Raw genomic sequence first — 16,941 nt, forward strand, 5'->3', positions numbered from 1 at the left:
GGCTGGATGGGGCTGGGTTGGGTGAGCCTGCCTTCAGGCTCCATAAAGGCAGGCAAAAGAGCTCTCTCAGCAGGGGTTGAGGGTCAGCTCCTGGGCCTCTGGGAAAAGCCACCAGGGAGGGGCTGAAGCAGCCCCACCAAGCCAGAAAGTCTGTTCATGGGGGAGGGGCAGTCTGGGATTCACAATTTGGCAGCTGGGAGTGGGTTTTGCTCTTTTCCCTCTTCCCTTGCCCTGCAGATCTCCTTCCAGTGTCTGAGCACAAGCAGAAGCCCAAACTAGCTGAGCTTGCCTGCAGTGGTGGTGCAGGGTGGGAGGTTCCCTGTGCAGGATCCTGCCTTGGACTGAAAATGTGGCTTTCCCATGGGGGAAGGGATGCTCTATGAGTGCACTGGGGCTCACACTGCACTCTCCTTTTAGCTACATCTGTGTGGGCTCCCTTGCCTCCCAAGATTAGTTCATAGATCTCCCCTCTGTGCCCACAAGCAATGTGATCGAGTCCTAAGGGTACAGGATCCAGCCTGCGGGCCTGTCCTCTGATTCTCCAAGTTCAGTCCTTGAGCATATAATATGATTTTGGTCAGTGAAATGTGAGACAAAGTCTGCAAAGTAGCTTCTGGGAAGGTTATCTTTGTTCATGATGAAGGACCTGGAAAAGGGCATTGTTGTGTGTGGATATTATATTTGAAGTGGCTACCGCTATTTTGCAGCCATGAGAGGATGTTCTTGAGGACCTCACTGAGAATGGAAGAATAGAAAGATGAAAAGAACCTGGATATTGATAATATTGTCAAACTGCTGACTTGTTTAACCCTGGAACAACCTCATATTTGGACTTTGTGTTGTGTGGGATAATAAATTTCCTTATTGTTTAACCTATTTTGAGGTTACTCATAGCTGAAATAATCTTAAACGATATAATAATAAAACAGACTTAATGCTTTTACTTTTGACTAAAACTTCTTTCTTCTATGCTTTCTTCAAATTTGAGAGAAGTACGATAATAAAAATAAAACTAGATAAAAGAATTGCAAATATTAAAGGATTCATAGAATGTCAGAACTGAAAGGGATGTTAATAAATTATTCAAAAAAAAACCCACTTATTTTTGAGAAGGATAGCACTATGCTAGATACTGGATATAGCAGAGAACAAGACACACTGTCCCTGCTCTTTTGGAACTTACAGCCTAGTGGGTTTTACAGAGTATTTGGTCTAATCTTCTTATTACACTGATAGGAACAACTTTTACATCTTGTACTGTTGGTATAATTATTTTTTGTCACTTAATGAAGGAGGCTGGATCCTATTAGAAGAAAGATTGTAAGTTTGTGGTTCTTTTTGCTTTTGAACATACAGCTAGCTCTTTTACTCATCTGAGTACCTGAAGGTTTTGGCTATTCAGGATTGGACCTTGAACTGAATTTAGGCATAATGGTTGGAGGGAGCTAAACTTCTTTGCAAAACAGGATGAGATGAATTTGGAATGACTTGGAAAATCTGTGTGTGTGTGTGTGTGTGTGTGTGTGTGTGTTTGTGTGTTGTGTGTGTAAGTGAGAGGAAGAGAGAGAAAAACAGCAAGATGGTCAAAGACTGAGGGGCTAAAGTAGGGAGATCAGTGAGAAATCCCCTGAGATGGTGGCCGAAAGGACTTCCAAGATGTGACATGATTGATATGTAGTTTTAAGTTTTTCGCTGTGTCATGCAGAAATGTAACTTTTTGGCAGTGACCTAGAAAACTTCAGTGAAAGTTTTGCTACACATCACAGGCTTTGTTCCCTTGTTGCTTGAGTTGGGGAACAGAGAGATAAAGGATTGACCTCAAGGTACAGAGCACAGAACAAGAATTCAGCAGTGGCAGGAAATGGGAGAGAATGCAGCAGAGGCAGGAAAATATACCCCATTCCCTTATTTTCCTTTCCTCAGGAATTTTGCAGAAATCTTGAAAGGGGGCTCTGGACTTTACACTGGATATGGAATGGGATTTGACCACTTTAATTGACATCTTACGGGACATCTGGATACTCTGCTGGTGGATGCAGGACTCATCATAATAGTAATTATTCAATTATTGGGTCATTGCCTTCCCCTCTAGACAGTAAGCTCCTTGATGACAGGGATTGTGTCTGTTTTATTGATAATGAGCAGTGCTTAAAAATTAGCATTCAATTAATATCTATTAAACAGTTTCCTCCTGACAAGGAAAGACTCTCTTTTAAATATTCACAGTGTTTTCCCTCCTCTCCTCTGCTTGCTGAGGAGAAGCAGCCTGCACCCCCTGGCCTCTCTCAAGAGAGTTGTGCATTGCCAGGTGGGCTCCCAAGTCATTCAGGTATGACTGATTGTGGGTAATGGAGACCTGGAGAAGTCGGGAGAGGTTTCAGGTTGATGCTGGAAATATTAGAGAGCTACACACAAGAGAAAAGCAATAGATAACAGATTCAGGCAAGGGAGACAGAGAAGAAATCTTGAGTGAGTTGAGTTTGAGCAATTTTGGGGAGCTTTGGAGGGAGGAGAGTCTTTGGGGACAGGTGCAATACATATGAATACACATGCACACACAAGTAAGATATTTATGTAGGTAGAAAGTGGAAGGAAAAAGTTGGTTTCAATAAGTTTTGCTGTGTGTTATGAATAGGATCTCTATGGGCAATTTTCCGTAGATTTCAATAAAGATTTAAAGTGCTTCTTGGTTATTTTCGACTATATTTCTTTGAGACTCCAGGCAGAGGCTGACTTCTAGGTGAGAAAAGGCTAGCCTGGATTTACGTGGGTTACAACAGTGTGTAGTAAACTGAATTTCACACTTTGGTATCCTACACTATGCCTCCAAACACTTAGTGGGGACAGCAAATATTTCTTGAAAAAAGCTGAAATAGCAGTAATCTAAGCTTGTATGCTATCAAATCTGATAGCTTCTACTATGGAGAGAATTAAGACTAAAATGAGGTACATTTTAGATTTTGTTCTTCTCTTTAGTAGATTCAAAGAATGTATTAGAAAATGCAATGTGAAAAAGGACATTGCATTTTGGAACTATTCCAGAAATATGCATAGGGATCATTTAGATTAAACTTATTGCCTATTTGAGTTAATCTGTGGGAAGCAAGACACTCCCTATTACTAACTGGATCCTTCCAAGGATCTTAAAATATTCAAATTCAAATTTCTTTTTTCAAACCCCCGAGGCTCACAGAAAAGTCACACATTAGGCTAGAGTCTAAGTTATGCCTCCCTGCTGGAACTCAGTAAAACAAAGATATTCCTCCTTGCTCATAAAACATCCCTGTGTCAGCTGAATTAACTGGATTTAAACTAAGTAGAATCTCAGATGAAAGGTTTCATTTCAAAGAGGCAACTTTCATTTTGGTGGCAGGGAGAGAAGGCTCGTCTATCACCTGGTGATAGAATGGGGGCTCTGGAAAGAGGCAGGGGGCCCAGAGTTCTGCAAATGTTAGATAGCTCAGTGGTAAGTTCAGGGGAGCACTGCTCTGTTCTTAAAGAGGCTGCCCCAGGGGCTTTCAGCGACCCGAATGCCTCATTCAATGAATTACAAATGGTGGGTACGTCTGTGAGATATCTAGTCATCTAGTTGTATTCCTTACTGATTCCATTTCTGTCTCCCTTGCTCCCACACTTCTTGGAGGTGAATATGGAACTGTATCTGTGGCCATGTTAAGGTAGAAGGAAAGTGCATCTCTTTCTCTCTCTTTTTTTTTTCTTTCAGAATGTTACAGGGGTACAACTGTTTTGATTATGTTTTGCTTTTGTGCAGTTTGAGTCAAAGCTGTAAGTGTGCCCATCACCAAGGTAGCCTGCATCGTACCTGTTAGGTATAAATTTATCCATCCTCTCCTCCTCCTTCCCACCTACTTGGTTTCTGCTGAGTTTTACTACTACATGTGCTCCACAGTATACATATACCACATTTTGTTAATCCACTCATATGGATTAATAAAATGTATTGATGGGCATGTATTGATGGGCACTTGGATTGATTCTACATCTTTGCGATTGTGAATTGTGCTGCAATGAACATTTGAGTGTGCATGTATTTTTGATAAAATTACTTCTTTTCCTTTTGATAAACAGCCAATAGTGGGATTGCTGGATCAAATGGTAGGTCTACTTTTAGTTCTTTGAGGTAGCTTCGTACTATTTTCCATAGAGTTTGTGCTAGTTTGCAGTCCCACCAACAGTGTATAAGTGTTCCCTTCTCTCTGCATCCATGCCAACATCTGTTGTTTTGGGACTTTTTGATAAAAGCTATTCTCACTTGGCATAGGTGCAAAGAATTTATGAAGAAGACCCCAAAGGCAAAGATAGCAAGAACAAAAATTAACAAATGGGACTTGATTAAACTAAAATGCTTCTGCACAGCCAAGGAAACAATCAATAGAGTGAATAGACAACCTACAGAATAGGAGAAAATATTTGCATGCTATATATCAGATAAAGGGCTGATAACTAGAATCTATAAATAACTCAAACAAATCAGCAAGAAAGAAATCAAACAATCCCACAAAAATGTGGGCAAAAGACATGAACAAAACCTTTGAGACTAATGGCCAATAAACATACGAAAAGTGCTCAAAGTCTGTAATCATCAGGGAAATGCGTCTCTTTATTTTTGTTTTTGGAGGCATTTAAAAAACCCTATGCCTGTCTGGAAGCACACACTCTGATATCACTTACAAGTGTTACTAAGAGGGTGATGTGAATGTCCAACAATGGCCAAATAGGAGATGTGATCCCTTGGGAAGCTTCTAGACTCTGCTCTCCTCACTGGGCTAGCCGAGGTGTTGAGTGTCCAGCAGATGAGCTGTGGCCTCTGAGGACTGTGTTAGGTTATTCAGGGGAACAAAACCACAGCAAACTGACTGGAACCCTTGCTGTTTGGGAGAAGTTCACTGTTTGAACCAGCCAGTCACTGCCCTGCCATCTTCTTGTCCATCTGAAAGAAAAGCAAGGAAGAGCTCATCATTCCTGTATAACAGCCTAATAGGGGAGGCTGCTTGGGAATATGAGAGATAGAGAAAAAAAGAGAGAAACTAAAATGCATTGGGAAGCCTTTGGAGAAGAGCTTAGAGCTCCTTGGCAGGGAAGTTGTTGGCTGAAAGGCTAATTACGTGGTCTGGGTTTGTGTCTTTAGCATGAAGCCAAGGCAAAGCTCAAGGGACCCATTCATCACACCTGGCCTCCAGCCTTTGCACCCCTGGGAATAAGGGTGCTTGGGGTTATGGGCTCCTGGGAGGCAGCCAGCACTGTGGGAAAATGGAATGCTCAAATAAGTGCCTATCTTCAAAGGTTCAGAAGAAATCTTATGAAAGAATCTGAAGTTGTTTCAGAAGTTGCTTCAACCTAGAAGCCTTTTCTTAAACTCAAAACTATTGCACACACGTGCGCACACACACACACACACCCTTCTCCCAGGGATAGTGCTTCTGTAGTTATTTGTTTCCCTTCTATTCAAAAGGGGAGAAAATACCATCGAGGTGGGATAAATAAAATGGGATTATTTCACAATGCATTTTCCTACCCATTCTACAGGGGATTGAGGAGGATTATGTGCAGCTTTCGTGAAAATGTCTTATGTTCCTCCCTGGGAAAGGAACTGCAAATGTCAAGTCATCAGTCTCCATGATAACAGCTCACACAGGTACAAACAGGCCCGGCAGGGAGGGAAGAGCACAGCTGGCTCACGCACGAATGTCATCTACAGTTACCAATACTAAGGCCCTAGTAGTAGTCCAGTGTAGCCAACAGATGGAGAGGTGACAACAATTGGAGTTGGCGAAGGGAGTGGGAAGCCTGGTGACACCCCAGAGAGACAAAGAACCCTGCAGCGGCTACACCAAGCAGAAGCAGCAGGCTTAGCAGGGGCAGCTTCTCAGTTCTCTGAACCCAAACTCCAGGTGCCTCTAATGCACTTGGTGTTAACAGAGCTTCTCAAACCCTGATGTGTATGCAAGCCACCTGGAGATCTTGTTAAAATGAAGTTTCTGATTCAGTAAATCTGGAGCTAGGGCTCCCCAGGTGATGCTGCTTCCTCTGGCTTGAGTGCTATGCTCTAATTAGCAAGGTGTTAAGAGAATCTCAGGTCACAGGTCTACTCTTAGGTAGCACAGCTTCAACAGGAAGGAGACTGAAATTATGTCCAAAGATATACAAACACATTCAGCTCTCACTTAACCTCACTAGTGTTAGGAGGAAATTGTCCAGCTAACTCCTAATCTTTTGGATTTGGGTTTGGAATATCTTTTGTGATTAAAAATTTTCTTTCTACAGCTGACAGCTGATGTTGGGCTGTTCCGGCCCATGTTAAGATGTCTTAGCAATTCCTGAGCACCAGCTGAGGGGAGGAGCATGCTGAGTGGTGGGGGAGGTGAGCTTGGCATGTGCATTGGCCTAGGACCACCTATTAAATATACAGTGCACAGCTCACCTATGCATAGTTGGGAGCTACCTTTGCATTGGATGCTTCTCTTCTGGCCAGGTTAGCAGAAGTTAAGCAGGGCTCTTCAGGTCCCCTTCTTCCCATACGGAAGAAAACTGAATTGGTAGGAAGAAATAGAAAATAGCAGCCAGAGAATGAAAGACAAGAGATTGTTTGAGTTTCTATTTTTATTTTTTGGGGGAAGAGAAAAATAAGCTCCATAGGAAGAAGGATGGATCACGAAGAACACTGTTAAAAAAAAAAAGGAGAAAGAAAAGAGATGAGTGATGAAGAGAGAAAGGAAATCTCCTTGGTAGATAAAACAGATTTGCCAAATATATTACATTCATTAAGATTTTTCTCTGCTTATCATGTGTGCTTTTCGGAGGCTTTTCTTAGCATTAACGGACGCCCTGGGAGAGGAGAAAGTTGGCAGAGAGAAGCCTAGCAAATATATAAATAAGCTTTGGAGGTTTCAGAAGTTTCATTTCCCACAATAGAATGTTCTCCAGGCTGGGCAAACTTTTCCTTACTTAAACAAATGCTTTGAAAGACAAAGATTTCATATCGTCAGTGGAACATTCAGACTAATAATTGCCTCTGTTCTTCCTGCCTTGAAGTCTCAACAGCCAGCAGATTTATGATTCACTTTTGGCAATAAGCTCCTTCAAATAAATATCACTTTCCTCGGCTGCAAATTGAGTTTTCGCAAACACACAGAGATCCGCCTCACTAATAGGAACTAAGTTTTCTTGGAATGTGTGTATATATGATTATGAAAAAATGTGTCTTTTCCCTCCTCTACTTTGGGGAGATTAACTCTAAAACTTTATTGAAAATAGCCATTTTGAAAATAGTTGATTTGCTACCAGAGAGATTTTGTAAAAACTTTTGTTCAGGGAGCAAAGGGTGGAGGTGAGAAGGGACAAGAAGGCAGTTTGACCTTTCTCTTAGATTTGTGGATCTCAGACATTTTATGCAGTCTAAGGCTGAGGACTTGAAGCCAGTTTACTTTGTAGTTGGAGGGAGATAATTCTAAAATTCTTAAAGCAAAAGAAATGATACAAGTGAGTGTAGACATAGGAATTAAATTGAGGGATATTGACCCCAAGTGTTGGGATTGAGACTTTAGAGCAACCAGGTATCTGTTAGAGCTGTTCAACTGTCAGCGCCAACTCAATGAACATTATTGGGGTCCTTATGTATGCCAGGTATAGGGGTGTCAAGGATATGAGACAAGACAATGACACTCAAATAGATACTTTTAAGTTGAGAACAAGATAGAGGAAACACAATGAGCTGAGGGAGTACAAAGGATGCCTAATCTGGGAAGTGGGGCAGGATGTCGGGTCCCTGAAGCATCCTGCTTCACTCTGGGAAGTGGCAGTCACCTACAGGCTCTTGTCCACAAGCATTAAGCAGATAGAAGGCAACAGACCTCTTCAATAGACCTAGGACACCATTTCTTTGGTCTGATCCCATGACACTGTTCTAAATTGTCTGGATTCCATTCTTTGTCCCTTCCTTGGTTTGACCTTTGTGTGTTGGCTGCCTTAATGATAATGATCCTTTATGGAACACTTAGTAGGTGCCAGGCATCATGGGGCTAACTCTTTTTTTAATGTATTATTTTCCTGATACAGGATTATTGCCACATTATAGACGAGGAAACTGAGTTTTACAAAATGTAACTGACATTCCCAAGGTCATATGCACTAGTAAATGGTAGAATATGGATTTAAACTCAAGTCTGTCTGACTGTAAAGCTGTAATTTATACCACTAGTAACAACAACAGCAACAGCAGCAGTTAACATTTATGGAACACTTAACTATGTGTACATAATTCCTATTATTATTTAATTTGTTTAACCCTCACATGAATCCTACGAGCGTAGCAGGGTTATTATTCACATTTTGGAAATGAGGAAATTGAGGCTCAGAGATACGACTCAGTTGTCTGAGGTCACACAGCTGGTAAGGGGTGAAGTCTAGATCCACACCTGGGTGGGCTGGCTCCAGAGCCCCCACTGCTAACCAGCCTCACTTCTGTGCTGACACCTACATTGATGTATGTCCTTCTTCAGGTTCTGAACACAGACTTTGGTCCTTCTGCTTGAACTTTTCGAATGCCCTGCTTCCTTCGGCATTGCTAGACCTGTCATCATGTCCTGTCTTTCTAGTCTAAGTGTCCCTTTCTGTTCCTTCACTATTCCCCAAACATTTACTGAGCACCTTTGGGTCCCAGGTGCTGCACTGGGCAACTGGGAGGTGTGGGTAGATGCCCAGAAGTATTTATTTAGAGAAATAATGGATCCTGCTCCGAAACTGCACAATCAAGTGGGAAGACAGACATGTCAGCAGAGTACTCTGGCACCATGCAACAAGAACAGCATTGCAACTAAGTGTGAGTGCCCAGGTAACCTCAGAGAGGGGGAAGCTGGCCACGAGGAAGCTAAGGGCACTCCTTGGAAGAAGCTTTCTTTGAAAAGAATTTTGGAAAAAAAAACCAAGATTCACAAGTAGTTAGCAAGGCAAAGGAGAAAGGAAAGGCATTTCACCTAAAGGGGAAAAATAGATTTCAATTCAAGTCTGTTTTTACCTTCTCACATGCAGGGGTGGAAGAATTGGAGGCTTGCTTCTGCCTTGGGAATCAACCATGCATAAAAGGCTTAATAATAGTAACATTTATTAAGAGCCTTCAACAGGCAAGGTGAATTTCTGAGTTGTTATATGTGTTATCTATTCTAATCCTCACATTCACACTATGACATACATTTTATTATTACTTCCAGGTTCCACAGAAGTTATCATGGGAGGCCTAGGGAGAGGAGAAGCTTCTTTTTCTAGTTTGTTTTGCTTGCAAGACAGGGCTAGAGACATTTCTAAAGCATTGTCCACAGACCATTTCCAACAGAACTATGAGGGGGCTTGTTTAAAATATAGACGCAAAACTTAGGACAACAGAATCTTAATTATTTCTACAACTCTCTAACTGGTAAGCATTGAGCATGTGAGACAACTTTGTTCCCAATTCATACACTTTGTGATATCGTTGGCCATTTACTAAAAGAACCAGACCAGACAGTTCAAGAGGGGCTGATATTCCTCCAGGAGGTGAAGTTTGAAGTTTTTCTCTCTCCTTTAGCCTTACGTATATGTTCCAAGAAGATATTTTTTTAAAATAAGATTGTAGGTCTTGCAACAGAGATTTTTAGAAACAAGACCTCTCTGTTCAACTAATGTCAAGGATGTGTTCATCTTTTAATAAGAGAGCTGGCTTATGGAATGATCTGGTAATGATTTTTCTCTTCGGCCTGTGTCTGGTGCTGGTGGTTGTATCAAGAAAGTTTTATTCTTCATGGTTTACTGGAATGCTCTAGCACAGTGGTCCCCAACCTTTTTGGCATCAGGGACTGTTTTCATGGAAAACAATTTTTCCACAGAACAGGGATTGGGGGATGGTTTGGGGATGATTCAAGTGCATTACATTTATTGGGCACTTTATTTCTATTATTATTACAATGTAATATGTAATGAAATGATTATACAACTCACTATAGGTTGGGGACCCCTGCTTTAGCACAAAAGGTACTTTTTGCTCACTTTTCATGGGAGACAGACCATGCAGTGGAGACTATAGAAAAGAAGAAAGTGTGGCTCTCCACTGGTAGGGAAGGGCAGTGTTCCTCTCAGACACAATCATTTCTCTTCCATCTTAAATGGCCTAGAGGTTAAGGACTTGGTGATCATGTAGCAGCAAAGATGGGCTAAATGATTGTACAGTGTAGTGAAATTATGTACCATCTAACTATGTTTTACAAAGATAAGGTATTCACTCACATTGTTACCAGAATAATAAAAAAAGTCAAAAACAAAAAGAGATAGGCTAAATGAGTCAAATCTCCATTTTCTCTTAGTTGATGGTAGCTGAACCCTCAACAATGCCAAACTCTGACAATTACGAATTTTCAGTGTTAAGCGAAGAGTTGGGATGTGTTATGGAATTAACAAGAGATTGTTGAATTCTCTGTATTTCTCTCTTTTCCAAAGCACCATGTGGAAACAGGTGCATGACATGGGCTCTTTGATGACTATTTCAGCACAGTTTTCACAAGTGCATTCAGGTTTCCAATAACCATTTACAGCAGGACAGGATCTTAATTCCTAACAGGTTTGCATATATTCAAAGACTGACTTTAATTTATACAGGTTGGAGAGATCTGGAGGAAGAGAGAATATGATGCCAAATGTAAGAATAAGCTTTATTTGTAAACCCTCATCCATCTGACTATAAAACCACAATGAGATTAAACAATAATAGATGAGCAAAATAGCACCTTGTATTCACATTCTGTCTAGCATGTGATCGAATAAGCATAATCTACTTTGCAGATTGTTTTCAGGTTTAAATGCTATACCTAGTGTGGGAGGGCTTTGAAAGTGTAGATGGGAAGTTTGCTGTTAGGGCTAGAGAGAGACTGAAAAAAATGTTATACAAAGATAAAATATTCATTTAACAATTACTTATTTAATGGGTATCCATTGTGTACCAACAGACTATGCTAAAACTTGAAATAATATAGGCAGCAAGACAGGCATAGTTTCAATTGTCTCAGAATATACAATCCTCAAAAGAGAAGAAATTAATCCAAGGATTTTAATAAGGTTTGAGAATTTCTACGATGGGAAAAAGTACTACTGCTATATAATAAACTGCCTCCAAATTCAGTGGCTTGAAACAGGAATCATTTGTAATCTCTCAGGTATCTGCAGGTTGGCTGACCTAGGCTAAGCGGCTTTGCAGATCTTTCCTGGACTCGCTCATGTGTCCGTGGGTGACCTGGGGAACAGCTGATCTGGTCTGGGCTTGGCTGGTGATGCTCGCCTGGGTGGCTCGACTCCCTATGTCTCTCATCTTCCTCCTGGGACCAGCAGGCTAGCCCAAGCATGTCCTCATGGCTGTGGCAGAAGCAAAGAAGGCAGGTGGAAATGCACCAGATCTCTAAAGGCCTAGGCTCAGAACTGCACATTGTTACTTCTGCCTTACTCTATTGGCTAAAGACAGTCACATGGCTGAACTCAAATTTAAAGGCTGGGGAAAGAGTCTCTAACTCTGCAGTTCGAAACCCCCAGGGCTGCGGATCCACATTGGTCCGCGAAGAACGAGGCTGCACAGCGGGCCGGGAGCAGCCGGCAAGCGAGTAAAGCCCCACCTGCACCCACTGCTGCTCCGTGTCGCTTACCTCGCCGCCTGAGTCAGGTCAGCGGCACGAGGGCCTCCTGGGAGCGCAAACCGCACTGCAAACTGCGCATGCGGGGGATCCAGGAGCCTACGCGGCCTGACGATCTGAGGTGAAGGCGAGGTGGCGCCCTCCGGCCCATTCTGTGGAAAAACTGACTTCCACAAAACCCGTTCCTGGTGTCAGAATGGTTGGGGACCGCTGCTTGTGAGAGAAAGCACAAAATCACAGAAAAAAGTATGTGACACATTGAGGTGAGTGACGCAACCTCTCTCCTTGGAGCACGCACGTCTAGTGAGACCCGGAGGGTGAGGAGGCCTCGTCCGCATGACGGGGGTGGCTGGCATAGGTAGGGGAAGAGGCGTTCCAAGGCAGGAGAGGCAGCAAGTGGGCACTTCTAGAGGCATGACCAGTTCGAGGGACGGGAAGAGGGCCGGGGTGAATGGACGGGAAGAAAATAGTGGTGGGAACAGTGGACGGTCGGGCCATCGCGAAGAGCCTTGTCTTCAGAGTTTCTCGTCAGGGCCGTTAGAGCCACTGAGGGGTTTTGGTATTTGCTAGTCACCGTTGGCTCCATGGTCTACACTTAAGGGAGAATGTCCTTGCTCCAGTTTGCAGTTGCATAGGAAACAAAAAGTGCACCTTCCTCAATATTTTGATTCGAGCTTTGCACTCTTTGCCCGATGTGTTCCTATTCTCTTGGGCTCGCTGATTAATGTCTCTGCACAATTCCATTTTGACCTTTGGTAATTAGTGCAAATATTTTAAGTTCAGCATATTAATTCCTCTTGCAGGAAAAGCATTTTCTTTGAGAATCGTCATAAATCATTAAAAAAATTAATTGGCCAGTGAGAGGAGAGGCCATTTTAGAGCAAATACTGGCAGTCTATCTCGTTATGGGCTAAAGCTCTAGATGTTGGGAACAGTTTCTGACCTGTTCAGACCTTTGACCCATTCAAAGCTAAGAAATATCTTTCTTCTCTCATTCCTCAGGGTCTTTAATCCTTTAAAGTATTTTAAGGAGTTATCATGGCAGAGCTGGAAGAACAGGATTTTACTTCCAACTCTGCCACTTACTGCTTGGATGACCTTGGGCAACTGACTTTTTCCTGCTGGGCTTCAGTGTTTTTTGTCAAAAAGTGGGTGTAAATGCTCCTCCATATTCTTTTCAGTTCTAAAATTCTTTGATTTTTGGGTTCTTCTCTGAATATAATGATAACTCTACAAATAGAGATTTGCGGTTTTGAGTCCTGGAGACTGCCTGAAGTACCCTTCACTATTCTACAAAGTCAGGAGTTGGGAAGATTCATTAAAGATGAAGCAGAAGGAAGCCAGGAAAAGGACATTTGTATGCACGTAGGCAATAAATGAACTTCTTATACGTTAACACATCTGCCAAGAGGCATTAGTGAGAACGGCAGTGGCTGCCTGATCACCTGTGTGCTGCTGGAGCAAGGGCAATATTATGTAACGTGATGTGAGCTCAAATTATGCTCGGGATCCTGTGGTTCTTATTTATTTAGTTGGTTTACTTTTCTTATAAGTATCTTTTACCTTAACTGTTGAGATTTGTGGCTATACAATGATATCAGAATATTTGCTAGGTCCAGTGATTCTTTGCACAGCCAGGGAAGCACCCCACCTCCCAGCCTGTCGGGGGCCGAGAACTGTGAGTGTAAGGAACAAGCATGAGTCAAATTCAATTTCAGAATTTAAATTTACATTGAGGCTGAACTTACTCGGTCTCCTGGACAGCAGCTGGATCAGGAGTCTCGCAGCCCAGTATTTGATGCGTTTGTAATTGCTATTTACTTACCATCTCTTAGGCACAAGAATTTTCTCAGAACTGAGTGTGAAAGGAAAGCAGAACTCCACTTCTCTGTTGTCTTTCCAACACTCCCCAGGACACTGATCACAGCATCTACAACTCAAATAGTTAGAATTTCCCAGAGCAACACAAGCACTCAATCCCAAAGATAAATCTCAAGCATTCTGAAGGTATCCCAGCACTTTAAAAGCCAAGTTAGTTATTTCCCAGGGAAGGGTTTGGCTGGTGGTGATTATAGAAATAAATCTGCACTTCATTTTTAGCCCAGTGGCCCATTACAGCTCACTTCAGAGTCTAAGCTCCCAAGAATAACGAGAGTCATTTTATGGGAATGAGAGATTATAAATCACCGACTTTGTCAGTTCAGTGTTTTCCTCTAGCGTTCTTTTCTCTGAGAGTTGTGCGTTCAGCGACTCTGGAGACCACCCTTTTGAGAAGCCTCACCTGTTCTTTGTTTGGTTTTGACGGAAGCCTCCACTTTGGTCCTGGCTGCCTCCCAGGGCCACCTGTTAGTCCCATATAGAGAGATGATTCAGAAAATGTTCATTTTTAATGCATATATAATTTCAGAAGGTTTGACTCTTGGTTCCTAAGTATGTTTTGCTCCTATACTTACCAAAAGCAGAACATTGCCTTGAAGTGCAAACCCCAGGTAAGCAAAAGATTTTTTTAAAAATGCATTGCAGAGTCTGTAGAACTCTTGACCAAGGAAGAGTATGTCCAAGGGTCTCCTTCACAAGACTCCACCACGAAGATGCCAGCTGAAGTGACAAACAGGACCATTCAGGATCTGGGAGATGCTCATGAAAGGGAGAGGCTCATATGGGTCTGTGGTCTCCAAGCTGGTGCTTAGGAAAAGAAAAAGAGAATTTCTGTCCCTACTCTTATCTGTTTAAATGAACACAATATATTAGGATGGTACTATATATATAGAATTTATTGGTATATATGGTGTGTGCTTTCAATTGTTTTACCCATAGGGTGCATGATCAGAAAAATTTGGAAACAGCTAATTAGTGTTGACTAATCTTTCTTTGTGAGAACTAGTTAACAATATTCACTCTTGAATGCAACTCTTCATTTTAGTCATTTCTGTGATTTTTTAGTCCTAGATGTTGATATTATTTTACCAGCCAAACAGACTGAAAAGCTTTGAGGGGTAGAAGGGAGGGTGAGCCTGGAGGGTGAGGGAGGGAGGTGGAGAGAACGGTAGAGAAGGGAGAGAGGCGATGGGCAGGATGCGTGGAGTTGTGACCTCTACGTTCCCTTTCAGCCTTGAGACTCAGCGACCCCAGGTTTTATCTCCTTGTGCCAGACATTACTGGGTGCAGGTGCTGAAGGGCTGTGAAATAGCCCAAAGGTATCACACTCTCTTGAAAAAGCTACAGGCAGGGTTAAATTCCCAACTACCATTAGCCCCTGAAAAATGGAGAGTTGGCTATAAAAAGCAAGGCAAGGATGACAATTATTAATGAATAATCACTTAATACAAGGCAGACGCTCAAGTGATAAACACATCAATGAGACTGCTTTAAAAACAGTTCACAGGGACATTCATCAGCCCGAACAGTTCTGCCTGCTTTGTCCTCCCTCTGCGTTGGTCATGTGTTAGTGTGGGTCAGACGCCGAGGGCTCTCTTTCTGGATTTACTGAAATATAAACCAAGGAAGTGTTTTCCATCTTAATTTGTCTTAGCATATCCAAGAGGCCTAATGAGTTGAAATTATTATTACTTTTTGATTCCTCTGTTCTCTATTTATATACCAAACAAATTATACTGGGTGTTGAGAGGTGAAATTAGCATTCTTCTGTGGTTACCAATAGGAAGCTAGTGTTGGATCACTCATTTTAAAGATTTGACTGGTGCTGAAATGAGCATGTATTAATATGGCAAGAATAGGGGATAAGTGTATTATACCATTGGGACAGTATGACTATTCATTTATCACCATTTATGAACTATGTGTGCATACACTGTCACAAATGAAGATGGATGTATTATCTCTTGAGGTCCCCTGATGCACAGATGTGATGTGTGTGGGCATATGTGATTTTAATATATATTAACTTACAAATAACTCTGTGATGCACGCAAGCCATTGCATGTGACAGGAGGGAGTGCTTATTCGTCAATACGTGGCTTAGATTTAGGAGACTCAGCTGGAATTATATGCTGGTTGATCAAGGCAATGCTCATAAACCTGTTACCTTCATTTCTTTAAAAAATATTGTGTCAGATAAGTAGACTAAAATAAATATTGTGTTTAAAGTAAGACAAAACCCTGTGGCTCAAGAAACCTGAGTAGTGATCCTAGCCCTAGAAATGATCCAATCCCTTGTATTGTATTGTGTTTAAAGAGCAAGATGATCTTTGCTGAGGAGAATTGACAGAGAGAGGTCATTTTCTTTATTCCAACTATACCTGTCCCTGATCTATTTGAGGGTTCGGCCATTTGGACCAGAACCTATTTATCATTTGGAATTTCCACTCAGAGATAAGCGTTGTTGAGATAGCATTCTGTAAAGAAGCTACTTCCATGATTCTACACATTGTGGGTCCCCAAGGGATGATTGTACCATTTAGACAGGGTCCACTTACTTTAATTTTTCTATTGATTCCCGAAAACGTCCTGGAATTAGGTAGGAACTTAATGGAGAAGACAAAAGGACTTACTGAGAATGACCAACTTACATTCAGTAATGAGAATGACTGCACAGCCTAATGTGTGTTATGGTAATAGAACTAGTAATTTATCAAAATAATGATTTTGTTATAATAAAGTATTGAGCACCCACTGTGTTCTAGGTCTTCTGATAAGTGCCTCATTCTTTTATGTATACCCCAAAAGTCTTGTGAGGAAGCTAAAATTATTATTCCCATTTTAGAGATGAAGGTTCATAAGATAAATTCAGTAGGCCAAGGTGTCCCAGCAGAGGCAGGGGTCTCAGACTCCAGAATGGAGGATGTTCTGATGGCTACCTCTGTCCTCCCCACTAAGGAGCCAGTGATAACCCTGAACTTGTGTGGCTAAGCAAGTAGCCTTAATGCTGGTCTGATGTCGACCATCTTCTAGGAGGCTCATACTGTCATTATCCCATAAAACCTGTGCTGCTTAGGGGACTTCTTGCTTCACTACTCCATCTTGCTCTCACCTTTGTTTATATGTTTTCCTGATGTGCAGTCTTGGGGTGCCACCAGGCTTGTTAGCTGAGGAATGGTGGGACAGTGCTTGTATTTGTGTTATTTCTGAGGGACCTATATCCAGCTCTCTTAGGCACATGTGTCTGTTTGGGAGGAACCTTTCAGCCTCTGCCCGGCTGTGGCTCTACCTGCCTAGAATCTTAACTGAAAACAGATCTTCCCATTGTTGTAAACACCCTTCTCTCCCAGAATAACCAAATTGTAGCTCAGGGACATTACTGTGTAATTACTCATAC

The sequence above is a fragment of the Propithecus coquereli genome, unplaced genomic scaffold (genome assembly GCF_000956105.1).
Source record: "Propithecus coquereli isolate 6110/MARCELLA unplaced genomic scaffold, Pcoq_1.0 Scaffold85, whole genome shotgun sequence".
Lineage (NCBI taxonomy): Eukaryota > Metazoa > Chordata > Mammalia > Primates > Indriidae > Propithecus > Propithecus coquereli.